Genomic DNA, 13127 nt, shown 5'->3' on the forward strand with positions numbered 1-13127 from the left:
CTATTATGGTTCTATTACCTATTCAAAAATTAAACAAATGTTATTTAAATACCCCTTTTATGTTTTGTTTTGTTTTATTATACATTTTAACATTTCTTTTTATAAGAGACAACTATTCTTTTAATCGCTATTGCACTTGTCCTAACTCCAGAGAGCGGTGTAAGATTGTGGGCAAAGGTTACGATGGAAAACCTGGACTCCAGAAGAGACACTGTAGTTGGGATGGCACTGGCCGCCATGCCCACAGCTCTTTGAAGGGAAGTCCCCTCCAGAGCTCCTCTGAAAGGACATCAGAGGCGGCCATGTATCGTCCAAGTAGATCCAACCCCACACCTGACCCAAGGCAGCTGGTCTGTGTGATGTGTGGCAAACCCACGCTGGGGCCAACTCACCTTTTCATCCCACCAAAAGTACAGAATAAATAAACCACTCAGTCGCAAGGGAGGTACAGACCAAACATGCAAGGAGAGAAATAAACTGGAAGGAAGAAGCACCCTATAGGTCATGAGGAAAGACAGACGGAGGGGTCACTGGTGGCGCAGGCTTCAGTTCCTGGCAGATCCCATGTCTTAGCTTTGCTTCAGCCCATATGGCTCTTTATCCGCAAAGGATAAGAGCGATTCTCTGTTTCTGCCATCACAGAGCCCAACTCTGATAGTGCCAGGACGAGATGGAGCCAGGGAGATGGGGGATGGGAGAATGGGAATTTATTACAGCACGGTGGTCAGTGCGGAGCATGTGCAGTCCCCCCCACCCCCCATCTCACAACAGAATCGGAATAGCACAGGGTGTGCAGCGGCTGGTTGGCTCATTTAGGTGTGGCTTACCTCTCTTTGGTTTCAGACCATTGTCCAGCAAAACAAGTCTTTAGAAGAATTTTGAAACCATCGATAACCTAAAAGGATAAAAAAAATGCTGAATAGATGTTTTTCATCATATTTGTCAACTTGCAGTGGGAAAAGAAGACTCTTACGCTGGATTGCTTGGCCGAAGGCAGTAGGATGATCATTTGTTCCTTCCTTCCTTCCCTCCTCCAACATATTTTTGAGGATCAACATGAAAGGTATTGCATTAGGTGCTAGCAATGAAATGGTGGATAGAACGGAGGGTATATGCCATGGTGGAGCCATGGGCTAAGGGAGAGGCAGACAGGATCAAATGTCACAGATGTCACAGCTCAATTTCCGTAAGAACTATTAGGGGGCAGAATAGAGCATGGTTTGGCCAAGACAGTGAGATCAAAGGTTTTCCAGAGGAAGGAACAGTTGAGTTGAGGTTGGAACCCTGAGTGGGAGACAATTTGGTGGTGAGAGGAGAAAAGAACCTTCCAGTCAGAGGGTGGGCAAGGCCTGTGTTTTGGAAGGAGATGGCACCCTTGGCACAGGGGATGCAGGCATCAGCTGATGCTAGATGATGCTGGGTTTTGTGCATCACATAAACAAATTGTATTCTTTACCCTAAATGGAATGGGGACTGGGGTGGGGGACAGGTCAGTGGAAATTTACTGAGTGCTTACCAGCCACTCTTATCACTTTTTATGTATTAACTCACATACGCTTCGCCACAACCTGTGCAATAATTCCCATCGTTCAAATGAAGAAAAGGAAGCACAAGGAGGTCAAGTAATGTGCCCAAGGTCAGTGTTATACAAATGGGTCAGTAATAATCCCTGTCTGTTGGCCTAAAATCTCTCCATGTCATTTACTTTTCCATAGCAAGCTAGGATCATTAACCCAAAATGCACTGGAGCCAAACTGACTTGACTGGGGAAGGGAAGGTGGAATTTTAGAAACTGAATGTTTGTATCCATCCTCCCTCCCTCCCATTCGTATGTTGAAACCCTGATACCAGTGTGATGGTATTGGGAGGTAGGGCCTTTGAAAGTAATTAGATCATGAGGGTACAGGCCTCATTGTGAGATCGGTGCTCTTAGAAGAGACCACAGAGCTAGCTAGCTCTGTCTACCACGTGAGCACACAGCATGAAAGTGGTCATCTATGAATCAGGAAGCAGGTCCTCACCAGACACCACCTCCACCAGCTTCTTGATCTAGGACTTCCCAGCCTCTGCAACTGTGAGAACTTAATGTCGTTGGTTGAAGCCACTCCTTCTGTGGTATTTTTTGTTACAGCAGCCTGAGCCGACTAAGAAATGGCTTTCCATGGCTCATGCTTAGCTGAGGAGAAACACAAACAAGAAGTTTAAAAATATGTATAGCACAGAATAAAGGAATGAAACAGGTGTGTTCAGGTAAAGAGTGAGATGGAGAAAGAACGCAGAGGAGCCAAGGCAGTGAATGGTGGTGTCTGGCGGGAAGCAACCCAGCTCCCAAGCCTCAGTACCCAAGCCACCTCTTATCCCCAAGCACCTTGTGGTGCTGATCTCAGCAAAGGGTAGCCTACCTGAGGTTCTTGTTCTTAGATTCCTACGGCCTATCTCCGTTCACCCCGTGTGAATCCCTACAATACTTACCTGAGCTAGGCTGCGTGGGTCTTCACTGTTCTTTACAACCAACACAATCCCATGACCAGGCTTCCCATTCATGATAAAGCCAGCACAGTAAAATTCTCCGTAATCACTACCTAGCTTTATATTAAAGGTTTCTGATAATATCACAGTTTCAAATCAGTTTTACTTTAGAAACAGAGCTTGATGTGCTACGAGACAGAGATGACATATGGCTGATTTGGGGGCGGCCCCATTCACCTCTTTACTTTGAGTAGCCCTAAACCATCCTAGGGGATAATTGTTGTCTCCATGCTTTGCCTTATCAAGGTAGGAGCAGGGAGTGCGTCCTGAGGGTAGAGGCCTTGCCGCGTGGTGTGGGACACTTCACACTGTTTAGGATGCTTATTTTGTATTACTCACTTCAGACTCATTTTCCGTTTTAATTATTTCCTTTCCACAGTGGGGCCAAAAACTGAGTTTTGCTATCTAGACAATTCAACCTATATCATTTTAAAATGGAGACGATTAGAAATGTCGCATGTCCTTCCTTTCCCTGGATACCCTCAGTGTGTCCTGATACTGGAGGAGAGGCATCTCGACCTTGGTGTGGGCCTTTTTCTTACTGGATTTCACCAAAAGGTACGGTCTTGAGCAACAGGCACGGTATGGGTGAGCCTCCACAGAAACATTCTATCTCCCTACTTCTGCCCTTGCTTTTCCAAGCCCAGATCATGCAGCCGTTCTGCTTGGACCGTTCTCAACCTCTCTCCATGCCCCTTTGAGTAGTTCCAAAATCTCCTGGGATGTTCTTTTGTGGTTTTAGGGACTGGGGGAAGGATTACCTCTCTCATTCACTGTTTCCCTTATATATGTGTACATTATTTGCATTTTTTTCAACTGATACGTACAATTTTATATTTTTTTTGGATAAAATATAATAACATAAAACTTACTATTTTAGCCCTTTTTAAATGTACAGTTCAGTAGTGTCAAGTACATTCACAATGTTGTACACTCATCACCATGATTTCCAGAACTGTTTCATCATCCCAAACAAAAACCCCCACCATGCCAAACAGAAACAATTAGGCAATAACCGCCCACTTCTCCTTTCCTGGCCCCCAGTAACCTCTACTCCGTTTCTCATCTCTATGATTCTGACTACTCAACCTCGTATAGGTGGACTTGTACAATATTTTTCCTTTTATGACCATGTCTTTTACTTAGCATAAGGTTCAAGGTCCATCCATGTGTTAACATGCATCAGAATATCATTCCTTTTTATGGCTTACATGGGCTATGTTTATAACTAACAAATAGATACTAAATTGATACTACATAAATCCTTTGTGGGGTTTTAAAAAGACCATTACTGTACCATAGGATGAAGACCATGATAACTGTGAGTTGTGAACTCAGGGACCCTTGTTCAGTTTGACACAAGATTCCCAGAAAACATAAAGCTTTTCCTGAGAAGACTCAACCTCTTCTGTGACAGTGTTACTTGAGGAACTTGTGACGGAATGATGTAATCAACTTGTTCTCTTTCTTTAGAAAGTCGTACTACCAAAACAAACAAAGAAACAAACAAAAAAAAACCAGTTGGCCCAAACAGTGTGTGTAGTCACTTGGTTGGTTTATCAGAATTTACATTCCAGTGCATGCCATATATTCTCTTTTATGACTGGTAATGAAGAGCAGATGGGCTGGCCAGTCTGCAGACCATCCAACGAATCGCACTATTCTAGAAAACACGTTTTCCCAAAACATGATTTTAACTTCCAGTGCTGTTGCTAAATCTGATTGACTCTGTCCCCACTTACTTCCTATTTCTAAAGTCCACAAGTGTATTTGCAGAAATCACATGAAACGAAAGAGAACTTTCTAGGAAAGTGACTTCTTGGGGTATTGAGTGAGGTAACACGGTTCTAATGATTCACACAGCAAACAGTTAGAAACATTTCCATCATATACTCATTCAGCAAGTGTTCTAGCAAGTGTTCAAGTGAAAGGTTTAAAATAGGATATGCGTGTGTCCGCACTGTTATCATATCTCAGTTTAAGTGTGAAGTTGGGAGGAAAAAAAAAGAGGTTTCAACAATGTTTTATTTACTTGTTATTTTTTTTAAATAAGCTCCTAACTCTCTATATCATGCAAAGCATTGTAAACATCAAATGTTTATTGAAACTTTTTTTCAAACGTTTTTTGAAACTGTATGGTGTCTCAGTAAGGCACAGCGTCTTGCCCAACATAAGCTCCCAATAAATATTAATTCAAGGTTTCAAGAGTGGAAGGATGCTTTTAAAATGTTTTTAAGGAAGATGAATATGGCCACAAAATCAGGTGCTGATAAAAACCGTGCCCAGGAAGGCCAGCCAAGGAGGGACGGCAGCCTCCCCAGAGGAGGGCTCACAGGCCTCATCCAGGGGCCTTTGGGGGGTGAGAAGGGGAAACGGAGGCACATAGTTCAGAGGAGGTGGATGTGACAATGTCTAGACATGGGGGTTAGAGAATGGGAATCAAAATTGACAATCCCCCTTCGCTGAGCAACTCGCTTGTTCTCACCCATGCTTTGTTTCGCTCCTTCCTTGCCCTGGGGGAGAGAATGCGGGATTTCCTGGGCTTCCTGTGACATTTAACCCAGTGAGCATTGAAGTGGAGTCACTGATGATCTCCCTGGAAGAGAGACTCTCCACTAGAAAGAGCTCTCAAGAAAAGAGCTTGAAAGAAAAACTGGAGAATGTTCTGGAATGTGATTCATCAAGTGCGACTGTCTCTGCCCCTATCAAAACAGGACTTCTGAGTTGGGGATTTTCCAAGTGTTTCTTTTCCTCACCCAAGCAATATCCACACAATACTGGCAGGTCATGGGTTGGGGTTCACAGAAGAAAAAGGACAGGATTTCTCCAACCACTGCTATAGTATGTTTTCAAAACCAAGCCTTCATTTGAAAGAACTAGCCACAAACAAGATGCGTCCATTCCAGACAAGATGACAAAAACGTTGTGAAATTAGTCTCATTTTTTTAAATAGAAAATGGCATGTTCCAGAACAAAATTATGTAGCATTTGCCAATACTGAATTTGCTCTCCCAATTGAGACTTATTATCACTTTTCTGAAAAGTAAAAAAGAGGAAGTCAGAACTAGTGATTATTGCTCAACCTTACTTCTTTGAGAATAAATTATGAGGCATTATTTTGACAAAACAGGGTGGCTCTTGATAAAGGCATTGGTTGCTTGGCATTTAAGGTGATGCCTTATATATTGGTTTCCTGGGATTGTTGTAACTAAGTTCCTAAGGTGAGTGGCTTAAAACAACAGAAAGGTACTGTTTACAGTTTGGGAGGCTAGAAGTCTGAAATTAAGGTATCAGCAGGATGGTGCTCCCTCTGAGAGCTGTAGAGGAGAATCTGTTTTAGAACTTTCTCCTTACTCCTGGTGGTTGCCAGCAGTCCTTGATGCTCTTTGGTTTGTAGACACCTCATTCCAGTCTCTGCCAACAGAGACACCTGGGGTACTCCCTTTACATCATCTTCCTTCTATAGATGTCTGTGTCTGTGTTGTTTCTTCTCATCTTAAATGGACACCAGACATGGGGCGCCTGGGTGGCTCAGTCAGTTTAGCGTCTGCCTTTGGCTCAGGTTATGATCTCAAGGTCCTGGGATCCAGCCTCAAGTTTGCTCCCCACTCAGCAGGGAGTCTGCTTCTGCCTCTCCCTTCATCCCTCTCTCCACTCATACTCTCTCTCTCTCTGTGTCAAATAAATAAATAAAACCTTAAAAAAAAAAAAAACAACAAACACCAGTCCTTTTGGATTAAGGCCCACCCTAATGACCTCATCTTAACTCAATTATATCAGCAAAAACCCTATTTCCAAAAGAGGTCAATTCACAGGTTCCACGTAGACATGAACATATTCTCTTTTGGAATATATTTCAACCCATAAAACCTGGTAAAATGGAAGTAAAGATATTTCAGCCTGTTTCCTTTGAGATTAAGTTCATTATCCATGCAGACATAATTCAATATGGGGAAATTTTAATCTATTACAATAATTAGCCAAATTTTAAAATTGTGTAGTAGTCTTCAAAGATTTCCAAAAGCTATCTGAAATTACTCACTACCCAACATGATTTTTAGGAACTTCTTTAGAAACCATCAATTTAAAAATATTTGTTTAACGTGGTTTGAAAAAATCAACCTTAAAATGAATCAACATTCTTAATGATTAATACTAGAGGCAATGTTATTAAAATCACAAATCATGTATACAGTGGTATATTACTCAGCCATGAAAAAGAATGAAATCTTGCCATTTGCAATACATGGCTGGAACTACAGGGTATTATGGTAAGGGAAATAAACCAGTCAGAGAAAGACAAATACCATATGATTTCACTCATATGTGGAATTTAAGAAACAAAGCAGATGAACTTAGGGGAAGGGAAGAAAAAATAAAATAAGGTGACATCAGAGAGGCAGACAAACCATAAGAAGCTCTTCGCTCTAGGAGACAAACTGAGGGTGGCTGGAGGGGAGGTGGGCAGGGGGATGGGGTAACTGGGTGATGGGCATTAAGGAGGACACTTGATGGAATGAACACTGGGTGTTATATGCCACTGATGAATCACTAAATTCTACTTCTGAAACTAATAATACACTATGTGTTAATTAATTTATTTTAAATTAAAAAAAGAAATCAGCATGCAAAAAAAAAAAAAAAAAGGTAGGAAGGAAGGGACAGAGGGAGAAAGGGAGAGAAATGGGGGCTAAATTCCCCATTTGAGTTTTATCAATAATAAAACTAATACTTGTGTTCCCATCTGTCTAACTCCGGGGTCTATCTCTGAGTTCCAAGCAGCAGAGAGAAAGAGGTGAGCATTACACTCAAATCCCAACAATAGACATTTTTAAAAATCTTTATTTTATAGAAGAAGCAGGCTTGAAGAGGTCAAGCAACACATGTGAAGACAAGAGGGGCCACCATGTTCGCACCTGCTGGGAGCCCGTGGTGTGAATGACGCCTTCCTAGAATTGCCCTGTGCAGACCTCTGTCTCCCACTGTGGCTACAACAGTTCTGGTGCCTCTTAAAAAGAGCATCCTAGGAAGGGAACTTCTGGGCCACAAGGTAGAGAAACATTCAGCCTTCCAGAATAATGCCAAACAGGCTTCCTGGGATCCTAGTAGCAGAGTAGAATGTTAAAAATATTATTCCATTTTTTGCGGAAGACTTTATTAAGGGTCTGCTGCAGGGCGGTTTTGCACTAAGGGAGAGAGACTGGGCTCCTCTCTGAAGATGACAAGGAAAGTGGGGATTGATAGCCAAGATGTGGGGTGGGTCAGTAGATAGAAAATTATTAAGGGGACATATCAAGGCTAGAGAGATTCTTGATAGAGCCAACAGGATTCTTGCTGAAGGCAGGCCAGGGTTAGAAGATACCAAGGGTGGAATGAAGTATTGATCAGATAGCAGGCGTGGGGGATTTTTGCTAAACTGATCCAGAGGATTTTTACTACAAGTTGGACTAAGAGGACAAAGGATATAGCCCCAGGTCTGGACCTAGCAGAGAAGAAGGTTCAGGGAAGTCCAACTCAGTTTTGGTTAAGGAGAAAGTCTTTGTCCATAAGTTTCCTTTATGCACATCTTCATCAATGTGTGACATGTGACACTGTCCTTAGAGTAGCATACACTTGCCTAGATGAGTGAGTTTCTGACAGGTCAGGGAGGAATCTCAGAAGGTAGATAGGTTGGAGCCATCTTGCTTCTGGTCAAGAGCTTGCGTGGTAGGGGTTGAATCCCATTGGTCAAGAGGCTGCTGAGGGCACCATGGAAGACAGGACCTGGAGGGAACTGAAGGAGGTCAAGTTGGAGCTGGTTTCCTCCTTCATGAAATCGCTGTGGGCCCACCTCTCACCAGGGCACCTGGACCAAGAAGCACTTTTTCTGTAAAGGAGCCATAGAATAAATCAAAGGAAGATAGTTTGATTCAATGATCATAAAAAATTTAAAACCTCTGTATATCAAAGTAGCCCATACAAAATTAAAGGACAATTGAACCAGAACACAGCCATCAGGAATACAACCAAGAAAAAACAGACTTCTATTAAAAGAGTGAGCAAACTGATATAAGAAAATCATCAGATTCAAATAGGCAAAAAGACAACAGAAAAGTAGCACAAGAGAAATACATTAGTCTAGAAATATAAAGAATGTTCAAATTCAATAGGAAAGTAATATAAATTAACTATAAGACACCAGGTTTAATTTACCAACTCAGTACACCAATAGTCAGACTTTAGCCCCCTCATTTGAACCACATTAAAATACAATATTCAAGGTTGGCGAGACCAGGGTGAAAAGTCTTTCTTGTTTCAGACACATCTGAGGTATATAAGTTATACAGCTTTAATGAAAAGAACATTTCCAATATTTAGTAAATGTCTTTTGAAGAGTTGTTTTAAACCAGAAATTTCTCTTTTAGGAATCAATCTTAAATAATCTGAAACACAGAAATAACTGTTTACCCAAAATGTTCATTTCACTACTATATATAATAAAGGATTAAAAACAATAATAAACAACAAAGATATACACATGATGAAGCAAGTCGTGATAGACTATTAAAAAACAGATTAAGGGGCACCCAGGTGGCACAATAGGTTGAGTGTCTGACCCTTGGTTTCAGTGCAGGTCATGATCTCAGGGTGGTGCGGCTGAGCCCCATGTCTGTCTCTGTACTGAGGGCAGAGTCTGCTTGAGACTACCTCCCCCGTGCTCTCACTCTCTCATTCTCTAATAAATACATTAATTAATTAGTAGCAAATTAAAATTATGTTTTATGAGAATTTAATAATATAGGGAGATGAGTGGGAAAATATAAGAAAAAATACATTAAATAGAAAAGAGGATGAAGTGAAAAATATATGACAAAATTTTAAATATAAGCTAGAGCACAAGATCAAATTTTCAATTATATTCTAGGTTAATATTAGAAACCTGCATAGAAGAATATAGGACAGGCATCAGAACATTAATGCTGATGATTTCTGAGTGGTATTGGTTTTTAATGTTCTTAGTCATATTTTCAACATTTTCTATATTTTCAACCATCAAGATGTAATATTCCTATGAATTTTAAAGGCGATATACCACCTAAAATATAAGCTTGAATACATAAGAATTCCTTTCATGATGTTCTGGAACTAGAATTACTTAGAGAGCAGGTGTCACCTCATGGGCCAGTTTGCCCGAGTTTCAGTCCTGGACTTACCAGGTACCAGCAGTGTGACCTGAGCAAGTCATTTAACCTCTTTGTGCCTCAGTTTCCTCCTCTGCAAACTTGAGGCAACAAGAGTTCCCCCAACCCCCACATCGTGGGGCTGTGTGAGAGGCAAAAGAGTTAATATAGTGAGCTGTATAACACATGCCCTAGGAATGACAGCCATTATTCTGATTCAGGAAAAGAAGGAAGAGTTTCACCTTCTATGCTCCTTGAAAGTGAGGCCCATTTCTCTTAGTCCTTTTACATCTGTAACACCCTCTACCTGCTCCTAGACAAAAACCTTCATAATAAGTATAGAATCCATAGTGATGTTCTATACAAAGGTTAGTGACTTCTCGCCGTTCCTCTTACTCCTTTACTTGAGTATTGCGACCATCAGAAGTGACAGTCTGCCACGGGCAGTCAGTGTATGAACAGAGCTCTCCCACAATCACCATCACACCATCATCCTCCATTGCAAAGTGCTATTATTCAGCATATTCAATGAGATATTAATGAAGGCAAATCCCAAATCAGCCATTTAGCTTTTTGTCAGAAAGTTCTGCATTCCTTTTGCCTTTAGCTCAGCAACAATAGCTGCTGTGTCCACAAGGGCTGGTTGTCAAGGGCCTCTCCTTGCTGTTGTGAACAGAGAAGAGCTACTTGACCATGGGTGCTTGGCTTTGACCTAAAGAAGGCGGTTGGAACATGTATTCTGGATTTCCAAAGTTGGCCAACGGTATGTGAATAGGATCGCATTCAAGGGGAGCTGTTGATGTCTGGGAGAGAATCAAGTTCTCCAAGCAAAGTGACATGGAGGATGGTGATGGGAATCTGAGTAGGGAGATGAAGAGGGGGAGGGGAGGTCTGAGAACAACAGCCAACCAATGAGAGACGACTATCGAGCAATGGGACTGGATACTGTCCTCCATGCTGGGACTGTGGTCATGGCAAACAGGTGGCATGACATGTGGGTTCCCCTTTGAGAGTCCTGCGGGTGCTACCAGCACTTAGCCCAGCTGTCAGCCCTGGTGAGTCTTGCCTCATGTCACACAGCCCTCATCAATGGTCAGTTGGGTAGAGATCCAAAGGCTTGGGCATCCAATTCAATCTGGTCAGTTTGGGAGAGTCGTCTCATCTTGATTTCCTGTGGGGCATCTGTTGAGATGGCACCATGGCCCCATGGCCCTTCTTCCTGGTGAAATCTCCCCCCTTCCCTTCCACAGTGTTGATCCCAGAGCTCCCTGATAAAGGTCTACGGGAAATCTCTACCTAAGAGTTTGTGACAGTCCGCAATCCCCTCCCACAGAGGGGGATTTCTATCTCCCAGTGGGAGATAGAAAAAGTGAACAAGCAAGCAAACCAGTAACTTTAGAAGAAAAGAAGAACTAGAAGGAGCATGAAATAGGGAGAATTTGTAAGCAGGGACAGGATAGGACTAAGGGAACCAGAGAAGGCCTCTGAGGAAGGGATTTTGGGTTGAGACAAAGAGCATCGGAGAAGTCAAAGGCCAGGATTAGCCAGTGTTTGCGAAGCAGGAAGAAGTCGCTGACCATGGAGAGATCCAGGGTGAGCCGGAGAACACAGAGTTGGAAAGAACCTTTCCACATAGGAGCTCACAGGCATAACAAGGAGTGTGGGTTTCATCCTGGCAGAATGAAAAGACCCAGGAGGGTTTTAAGTGCTCAGAGACCTGATCTAATTTAGGTTTTTAAAAGATTATTCTTGCTGCTGGGTGGAAAATAGATTGCAGAGAAGTAAGAATAGAAATAGGGAGACTATTCAAGAAATTTCTCCTTAATCCGGGTCACTGCTTCTCCAAATACAAGCCGCAGCCCATTAATGGGTAATGCAATCAATTCAGTGGTTATGAATGACATTTTTAAATGAAATAGCCCAGGCTAGATTTGAAGAGAATAAAATAGAGGAGAAAATTGAGTGTGTGACATTTAGGAAGAATAAATATCATTTTATCATACTTAATGGGCTTATAAAGAGTTTTATATATCTGTATTGGTTCAAGATTGATTGCTTGTTATCTACAGGTTGTGTTAATTAACCAAGACCAGGAAAAAAAAAAAGACTTAAAAAGGAAGAAGAGTTCACAAACGATGGAGCGGATGTGATGGTCAGTGGGGTCAGAGAGGCCTGTGAGAAGCAGCAGGGAAAACAGCACATGGCCTAGAGGTACGCAGACCAGAGTAAAGCCCAGAACAAGACAAGGCTGTCCAGGAGGGGAGGGGGCAGCTGGAGTGAGCTGCTGCCTCCAGTACATTGGCCTTTGATGCAGTATCAATTCCAGTAGAGGCAAAATATTCTGTTTTATTTGAAAAAGAAAAGGGGTGGGGGGCGGGCTCCTGCAGGGGGATGGCTGACCCAACCACAAGATGGCAGACACGCGCTTAGGGAAGGTCTCCTTTCCAGCCCAGACCCACTGCACAGTCTCATTCAAAATGCAGGAGCAGCTCCTCTGCGGGTGGCAAGTTCCATGGTTCCCCCGGAAACGGAAGTGGAAGAACAGTGGCGTCTGAGCAGCAAGACCTGAAAGAGATGCTGACAGTAGTATTTGAGGGAAACTGAAGAACTCCGTGAGTTGGCATTCCAGACGCTGAAGAACATTGTTTCATACACAGGTTCCACAAGTCATTCATTCCACAGTATTCTCTTCCATGAAAAAGGGCTCTGGACACATAATTTGGGGAAATTTGGATCCTGTATCCTTTCTCGTTGTGGGTTCAGTTGTATCCCCCTAAAAGATATGCTGAAGTCCTAATCCCAGTACCTCGACACCTGACCGGACTTTTTAAATAAAGTCATTCATCTCAGATGGAATTAGGTAACTGACGACAAGGTCATTCTAGAGTAGAGTGGGTCTCAAACCCAGTATGACTGGTATCCTCAGAAGAGGAGGCGAGACACAGAGACAAAGGAAGACAATCAGGTGATGACAGAGGCAGAGATTAGAGTGACGTGTCTTCAGGCCACGGGAGGCCATGGATTGCTGGGAAGCACCGGGAGCTAGAAGACACAAGGAAGGATCCTTTCCTCCAAGCTTCTGAGGGAACATGGCCCTGCCAACACCTTGCTTTCAGACTTCTAGCCTCCAGGGAGACAATAAATCTCTGTAGTTTTTAGTTCAGCACTTGGTGAAAGCAGCCCTCAGAAACTAACGCACTAGGCATCACGTTCGATGCAAAGCAACCTGTGCCCTTTGGAAGGAATGTATCTCTCAATGTGCCCTTTGGAAGGAATGCATTACGTAATGCATCCTGAAGCCCTACAAAGTCCATGGCTTGAGACCCACAGATCTAGAATATTCCTTAAAATAAACTGTTCTTTTTTTTTTTTTTTTTTTTTAGTGGTTTAAAACAATAATAAATACTATTTCAGACACTTTCTTTGGATCAGGAAGCT

The sequence above is a fragment of the Mustela nivalis genome (assembly GCF_964662115.1).
Source record: "Mustela nivalis genome assembly, chromosome: 5".
Taxonomy (NCBI): domain Eukaryota; kingdom Metazoa; phylum Chordata; class Mammalia; order Carnivora; family Mustelidae; genus Mustela; species Mustela nivalis.